This window comes from Rhynchophorus ferrugineus, unplaced genomic scaffold (assembly GCF_030347505.1).
Source record: "Rhynchophorus ferrugineus isolate W39M unplaced genomic scaffold, kcgeb_rfMv2 rfM2, whole genome shotgun sequence".
NCBI classification, from domain to species: domain Eukaryota; kingdom Metazoa; phylum Arthropoda; class Insecta; order Coleoptera; family Curculionidae; genus Rhynchophorus; species Rhynchophorus ferrugineus.
Window position 1 is genome coordinate 52,852,460 of NW_027472581.1, and position 9,104 is coordinate 52,861,563.

The following is a 9,104-nucleotide window of genomic DNA, read 5'->3' on the forward strand; positions in this document are numbered from 1 at the left end:
TTAATACTTAGTTGTCAGCTAATATTGATCGCAATCCAAATATAAAATACGAAATTTTTCATTGACACCCTTTATAAATATTTTAGGACGGCGGATTTCTCAGATCTCAAAAATTTTACAGCGAGGATTATTGCGTTGCTTTGACCATTGAGCTACTAAATTTTGTTTTGTTTTGTAAATGTTATGTAAATTTATGTAATGTATTGTAAAAATTATGTCCAACAAAATTTAGAATTTATGGATATAGACTATCCAAAACAGTAGTGACACATGTGACCTGTCAAAACGTTGCAATGTTGTCGCAGCAACTCTGAGTTTTAGTACATTTTGCCTCTGACATATAACAAATTTCTAATCTAAATAAAATAATGAAACAAAAATGTTATCTATTATAATTTATTTTAACATTATAGTACATCTAATGCAGATGTTATCGAAGAACTTAATGTTTCCTTATAAAGTAATTATGATATTACTATAATTTTCTACCTGTATCCTGTTATCTGTCTATCCTGTTACTACCTGTATACATCTTTCTTGATAAAACTACATTTAATCACTGTATTCTCCTTAAAGCACTTGCCATATCTGCAAAACAATTAGTTATTATTTCTCCCCTCATAAATTTTAACCAAACGTTCATGTATATTCGATATTCGTATGAACGATAACACACATGCTCATAAATTTTCCACACTCTATATATATATATATATATATATATATATATATATATATATATATATATATATATATATATATATACAATTTCCTAGAATTAAAGTATATTAACTGACCTTCAGTTGTTTCCTCTTTCATCACCCTGTCTTGGTAATTGTTAGCAATGAATCATAAACCAACACTCAAAGTTTTATTCAATCACTGTCGTTTTCAGAAATACTAATCAAGTTAATAACTAAGCTGTTTATTTCCAATCTATCAAAAACTTGCTCAAGATTTTATCATTTGTCAAATACATCTTCAATATGTCTGATCGAGCCACACAAACCGAAGGTGTTATTTTAATGCCTCTTTCCATAAATTCAGACAGTTCTGGTTTGAATATCCTTCTCGACCTGAATATTCTATTGCAATAATTCTTTGCAATACCTCAAGTCAATTGGATTTAATATGCAGTGATAGGGAGGAAGACTATATTACCTAACAGCGTATGAAGGGATGTTCTACATCCCTCAAATAGCTTTATATGTTTTGGCTTTTTAGGGATACTTTCCAGACTAACAATTTTCTCTGAAATAATTGTATTAAATTATGTTTCGACTGAAAAAAACTACTTACTGCTTTATACATTTTGTATATTTGATCTCTGACACAGCTAACATCAAGCTGATCTTGATTCGCCATCTGTTTCGCATAAACACAGTTTCTTTTTAGAGAATTTAAGGTTATAATGTTTTTAATTTTTTGGAATATCTTAGTGACCGCATCCGTATTAATATTCACTGCAGCTGCAACGTGCAAAAAAATATTTTCAATTAAAACCCCGGCGATTTTCCATTTATTAAAACAAAGCGTTAAAACAATGTTTATCGGTTATATATAACCTGTAATTATAATATTTTGAAGAACTTAGCAGACGTCTGACAAACGGAAAATTTTTGTAGGCTCTTTCAGTTGATGGTTTGAACTTCTCTAACAGCATTCTATCTCTTTTTAAATAGAATAAAATGACAAGGATAATATTGTCTGAGTGTAAAACAAATTTACAACTTTCGACAATCACGTATTAATCACGTGTATCACTACTGTTTTAAATAGACTATTCGCTCTGAAATCAAACCGTTTCCAGTATTTCGTTGAGGACTTGTTTATTTGCTGTTAGTTCCGCCTAGGGCCCCTAATCTGTTCTAAAACCGAGAAAAACCTCCAATTTACCCTCCCAATGTATCGGCTTAAAATCGCTCCGTAACGTGCCGTATACATTATATATTAAAAGTGATTTATGTCCGTATAAATATTAATATTTGGGTGGATGAATAGCGCAGTCCATTCGGGTCTAACGTAACGTAAATATTTTTCTGTTCCGACGAGACGACTCATAATGGAGATGACGAATTGTCGGCGAAAAGCGACAGTTCCCTTATTCTCGCCACATTATCGGATTCGGTCTAACAGAATAATGTGGGCGGACCACTGTAATTGCTATTTATTTGTGCAAAGTTATTAATCATAATTTTGATAACCATATATATAAAACCATCCAAGTTTTAACCTTTAAATAAAACGTCAAAATTTTCTTATGATTCGATTTTACTGAACAAAGAAAATAATTACTTAATATTTGCATATTCTTAAAAGCAAATATTAGTTTATATTAAAGTTTTAGTCCAGTCCAAGTCCAGTCAATCCAATCCAAACTATTTGACCAGTCTCTAATAAGATATATGAATGCGTATTATCCTTAGAAATGATACTCTATTACATAATTGAATTTAAATTTAAAAAAAAATTGAGAAACCACAAGCTCAGTAGATAATGAATTTTACATTAGATATCAAAAGAACAAGACCCATTTGACTGAGACTTTAAAATAGAATCATAGAATATATAGACATAGAAAGCGATCTCTCATGTATAAAGTTGTAGCCAGGTTTTATTAGTCTAAACCACGTGAGGGCGCGCCAGGCGTGTTAATTTACTACAAAAGGATATTAAAAAATGAGATTTGAATCAAATATTTTATTTAAATACTGGGTAACATTGGTATAAGACATTTTTAAAATACATAAAGAACAATATCCAGCCTGATCACCAACAACTTATTTTCTAATCGCACATTGTTATTTTAAGCAAATACTGTAAGTTAAAAGTTCATTTGTTTAGAATATATATAAAGCCAGCTTGGTGGCGCAAGGCGATAGGACGGTCCTCCTACTGTTGCGACAGCCGCGGGTTCGAATCCTGCTGGGGCATGGTCGTAAATTTATGTCTGTGATTGTTTAAAATTTGTGATTTTCCTAGGCGAGAGTGTAAAATCCGGCAACGAAAATGATCCCAGTCACGCCGGTAACCAGCCTGGGTAAGACCAGATGTCTTCTGGGATTATTTTTAAAATTGGCCACTCGCCAGTCGGTAGGCTTAATGCTGAGGACCGTGGTTTGGAGCCTACGTTAAACTGTAGGTCCCGTCCAGCTAAAACCACAGTTGGTAAAAGGAGACTTTAAAATATAATAAAAGAATATATTTTAGAACAGAAGATTTTGATTCATTGAATATAGTAATTACATTTTATGTATATATATATATATATTTATATTACATGCAATATATTTCATTTTTGCGGTTTGCAATCATATTTATTTCATCCTCCATAACAACATTTAATTATTATTTTTTTATTACATTGCCTTTACTGAGGATGTTGTACACAATTAACCGTTTTCAAATTTTGAGATTATTTTTTTGGCAATAAATAAAACATCTAGAGTTATCTTTGCACACAAACGAATGAAAATAGGTTCCTGGTACCGTTAAATAACCTGTAGATAATATAAAATAATAGCAGAATCATTATATATAACAATTCTAGCTTGCGATATCACTTTATATAGTCTATTCAAAGTTATTTTGTACATACATCATCTAAATTTGTGATGTCAAAACGTTGAGATGTTGTTACATCAACTCTGATTTGCTTTGATATACAACAAAATTCTAATCTAAATAAAATAATTGAACAAAAGCGTTACCAAATATAATTCATTTTAACATTATAGTGCATCTAAAAACTATAATTAATTATACAGACACAATAGTTTATAACAATCAATGGAGTAATCACCTCTTATCACTATTGTTCTCAAGAATTTTGCATGTCTGACAACCGAAGACTATGACAGGCTCATTTGTTTACGTGTCCGAACTAATCAGACAGCATTTTGTGTCTTTTTAACTAGAATAAAATGAGAAGGAATATATTGTCTGATTCTTCAGAAGAAGATTCTTCAAGAAACGAATTTACAAACTGAGACAGGCATTAAACATCTTGATGGCGTATATACAAAAAACTTTGAAAAGACTGTTTATACATAGTTCCTAGCCTTTTTGGAGTTACCTTACTTACTTAATAATCTGTATTATAATTTTCAGTTTCAAAACCTCTCAATTTATTTCTTTAAAAATAAATATTATATTTCTACTTACTTCCCATTATTTCTCTATTCTCTAAGACCTAACATTAACTCTTTAAGATTCTAATGTGAGCTGTGCAATTAATAATTCTACTGCCAATATTTAGAATATACATATATTATGTAGTTCGATGCAATTATCGGTGGAAATTTTAAAGAAAGACTTATTATTAATTACATTTATATTGCTTATTAGAAATTGCATTCTGGTTAAGCGATGACCTTGCACACTTAGGGCCAAAATCATGTGGTCGGTCTGAAATATATACCATCCTGTTCAGAACCTTGATGTAGGAGCTCATAAGAGGTTTCTTGAAGTTTATCATTGTTTAATTTAATCGTTTCTGGTTAAACCGAAAATAATTAATTTTATTTCAAACTTCGCGTCCTTTAAAATGACATTATTATTATGTTTGTGCATTTAAACAAATAATATTTATCTTAAATGCTACAAATTCAACGTTATAACAACAAATTTCCTTAAAATTATACTCAAAAATAGAAAAAAGCTAATGTAGAAAACTAGATGTTTTACAACATTTCAAATCGAAAGTAGGACAAAAATATGTCTACTTTTTACCTGCGGTCCTCAAGTGACAGATACACATTGACATCATGGTTACAGGTGTACTCATTTAAATTGCTTTTTCATATTTCTAGGTTTTGTGACTAATTAACATTTTATAATATCAAATTTGATTGATTACTAATAGTTATAGAATGAATTATAAGTATGTCTCTACAATTAACAAAGGAGAGTTTCATTTTTCAATTTTATTATAATTTATAGTAAGACCGAGAGCTCAAGATTTTGATCGAGTATGGTATGTTGACAATGTAGTCTTATCCGACGTTAGATGAAATATGTGTGGATATAAAATCTAGCATTTCAAACTTTACTTGTTTACTTTACTTTACCTTACTTGTTTCTTGTATTGTTTGCCACGCATTTTGAAAGATGGATAGACGCAAATTATAAGTCAATCACCAGTAAGACCAGTATATTACCATGGGCAAGTATAAGCAGCATTTCGGAAAACTAAATAGCATGCTAATTATTTAGGTATTAGATAAAGGTTAGTTTTGGAGATATCATTTGTACTGATTTATATGTTGAGATTTACAAACCGTAAATACAATTTACAATTAATAGAAAGGTAGCTTTGATTGAGAAATGAAACTTATGATTATCAGCACATAAATTATTTGTACTAAGATTAGATAGAAACATATTACCTTTCGAAATTTCCATCAAACAGCAATAGATTAGGCAATCTGCATCTATTTATTAAGGAGTAGAGAAACCATCGCAGTTTAGACTCTGAAAGGCTGACATAATTGATAGTTACTTGTTTCAAAACAATAGCAACTAGATAGTGTCGTAGACGATAGAGGGAGTGTAGTACTACTACTGCATTTTTTATAGCATTTAGGAAGGCGATTTAGACAGGGAGAAAGTATTGCTCTAGTAGAAAGATCTGATAATTATACTGAAAATAGTATTAGTAGTCAATAGAGATATACAATATTGATTGGTGTTATATCGAAATTGGGTTAAATCCAGCTGTTTAACAGAAACTATTTCTAAAATCTGAAATTATCAGGAGTTTATTAATAAACCAAATAATACACATTAAACAATTTTTGCAGATGTAGAATCTATAGGCGGTGTACTCTATATTAAATATAGAACTGATTCTAAATATTTTGGTTGGTGCTTTGGTCAAATCGATATGACGGTCCTCCTGTTGTTGAAATAGTCGATGTTTTCGAATCCTGCTGGGACCTGATCCTATATTTATGTTTGTGATTGTTTATAATTCTGATTGTTGAAAAATCAAGGGTACACAATACAAGGCCGGATTTCTTCTGGAATGATTTCTAAGTTGTCACTGGCCAGTCGGTAGGCTTAATGCCGAGGACTGTGGTTCGGAGCCCATGTTAAACAGCAAGCCCAGTTCAGATAAACCGTAATTGGCAAAAAGGATAGTTTAAAATGTGTATAAAAAACTTTATAATAATCAGGTTCGGTAAGATTGTATCATTAAGGTAATTTTATATGCACTAGAATAGAAAACATAGATATTAGATTATTAAAAAAGGAAACAACTTAATGGTTAGATGGACGATTTAATTAAATAGATATATTAGATGGTTTTTAACGGGAAATAATAATAAAAAATGGGGCGACAGAATTGAGGGGATTGATGTGGGGCGAATTAAAACCGAGAAAGAACGCCCCAGTTTCGGATCTCGTTTGATAAACGACATCCCGAAGAATTCACTTAGGGCTAATTTCGGCGGTGACAAATCCCATTGTCGACGTCTTTCTCTCCCCCGCTAACTAAGTAACACGCCAAATTAAGGGAGTTTCTTTCGGCGAAACAGGAAACAATAATACATATACGCATTTATCTTCGGACGGCTAACTCGTAGGGGCGGCGACTTGATGGTGGTTGCGAGGTGGGGCAGGGGGCAGTTTTTATCGTCATACATCAAGTCCCAGGGAGACGGTGGCGGCGGCAGCAGATTCTTTATTTCTTTCTTCTGCCGATGCCGTACAATGCACGTCGGTCCTCTTTTAAGCAAACAATGGAGATTTTTCCATTTGACGGAGAAACATGTCTTTTAAATTATAGTTATAAATTACAATATCCTTTTTTAAAGATTTATATATATATATATATATATATATATATATATATATATATATATATATATTGAACTGGAATATTTGATATTGGAATAACATAGCTCCACACTGGTCTCGGTATCTGCTCATATAAAATAAGCTTGTAAGTTTGTACTTCCGAGTTTCGGCCAAGCAACCAATATGTTTTCCTAAACTTGATGTTTAGTTCATTGCGTTATATACTCGTTTCATATGAGCTTGGCATCCGAGGTCATGCCAAGGTATTTTGCTTTGTTCGTATATGGAATTTGCATGGCGTTAATAAATAATTACAAATAGTTGTGGCGTAGTCCTCTTAGGTTCAATAAGTTCAATGTTTGTAGATTTTACTTCATTTAATTTTATTCGCCATTTTTTAATCCATATATCAAGAGAAGATTGGAATTTCTGGGTTGATCGCTCTACAGTCTCTGCTGCGTATATTGCAAAGGTAACTGTTGTGCTATACAATGTTGTGGGAAGATCATTGAGGTAAAGGGGATATAGCATTGGCCCCAATACCCGTCCTTCACGCCAGCAGTTATAGGTTTTAAATCAGATAAATTTTTTCATGTTTAACACGGTCAGGCGTTTCACAATCAATTTCTCAAACAGGTAAGCCAAAACTGGTAATAATGAAATCGGGCGGTATAATTCAACTTCACTTAGATTTTTACCAGGTTTTATTACAATTATCACTTCAGCTGTTTTCCATGCAGCTTGTTCATATTTAACTGAATGCAAGTATAAAATAGTAAAATTTGTTGGTCAAAAAATTTGGTAAATTTAATAAAGGGCTTTCTTTAGAGTTTTTTTAAAAGAATATCCGGTAACAAGATTATAGCCTGACGCTATTTTCAAATTAAAGTGGTGCATTATTTCTTATGAAACTTCCCTAGGATTAACCATTGCAATACTCTCAGAATAGTTATTAGGATTGAGGCATGGTAGAATATTATTCCTCAGATGTTTTGCAATTATATTTGTTATTTCGAAATTATACCACTCATTAAGCTTTCTAATAAGATAAAAAAATAATTAGAATAAAAATATATATGACTTTTAGTTAATTTTGGCTTTAATATATAACAATATTATAATACAAAAAAGTAAGGAAACAAAAATAATGTTATGAAATGTAATTTATTTTTACATCATGGTAGATTTAATGCATATATTATCGAAAGATTTAAACTAATGTTAATTTTTTGGCCACAATAGAGTTGTTTTATTCTATATTTTATTTATATTGAACTCTTTGCTAAACCACTTGTGATATCCCCTGGAGGCCTAATCCTTCTAATTAACAATTGTATGTCGAAGTAATTTATTTTACTTTCGTTAGAGAACATATTTGCCTATTTATGGTTAGTTCTTGTTTCATTCGTTATTGTGTTCCCTTTCTAAGTCATTTTGATATCATTGTATTTCTCTCTAATTTCTTATATTACCACCCGTATATATTTAACTTACAAATTCTATTTAATCACTCAATATCTCTAATACATTTGCTCATGTATATTCTGAACAATTCCACACATATCTATGCACATAAATCTTTCAAGCTCTACAATACGATTTTCTACAATTATTTTGTTAATTATATCTTACCTTAAGTTGTTTTCATTCTCATTACCCTGTCTTGATAATTGGCAATATTAGATCACTTGCAAATTTCTTCTTCTGTGTCTCCAATTGGGTTCATCCAAAACGAAGGTTGTTATTGTAGACAATCTTCTTTTCCACATATCCAGACAATTCTTACGTATACATCTTTCTTAACCTGTACGTATATTTATGTCAATTGTAGCAATTCTTCACACCCGATGATAACTGGATTTGATTAAACATGCAGTGATAGCGAGGAATACGCAACAATTTGTTGCCATATTTTTCGCGCCGTCTGATCTACTGTGTATTTTTTCTAGGCCTATTTCTATAAAAGTAAATGACATAAAACGCAATAATATTATATTTCATTTATGGTTACCGAGTAACAATTTGAAAGTCTTCATTTTTTAACATAGTATCTTCAAACCTTAACTTATGTTATGCAAGCCATTTCTAAATTACATTATTTGCCATTAATTTTTTGTGATCTTTTTTACTATCAAAATATATTGTCTCCATAGAAATAACTGAAGTCTCTCCTAGTTCTTTAACACTTAGTTTTCAAACCCGAGCAAAAACTTATGGTTCATTTTTCCATGTTTGTTGTTTTTACATTATTTTTATTAGCGTCTTGCTAATTATCGATAATGTTTTGAAGAATTTTGCAGACA

General features: G+C 31.0%; 1 long non-coding RNA gene across 1 annotated transcript; it reads right to left on the reverse strand.

Annotated features, from left to right (window-relative positions):
* Positions 1 to 382: 382 nt before the first annotated feature.
* Positions 383 to 1,063, reverse strand: LOC143191417 (uncharacterized). The gene is made up of 2 exons (XR_013004499.1): positions 798 to 1,063; positions 383 to 588 (listed from the first exon to the last, which is right to left on the reverse strand). It is a non-coding gene; the product is annotated as an uncharacterized LOC143191417 (long non-coding RNA).
* Positions 1,064 to 9,104: the final 8,041 nt, after the last annotated feature.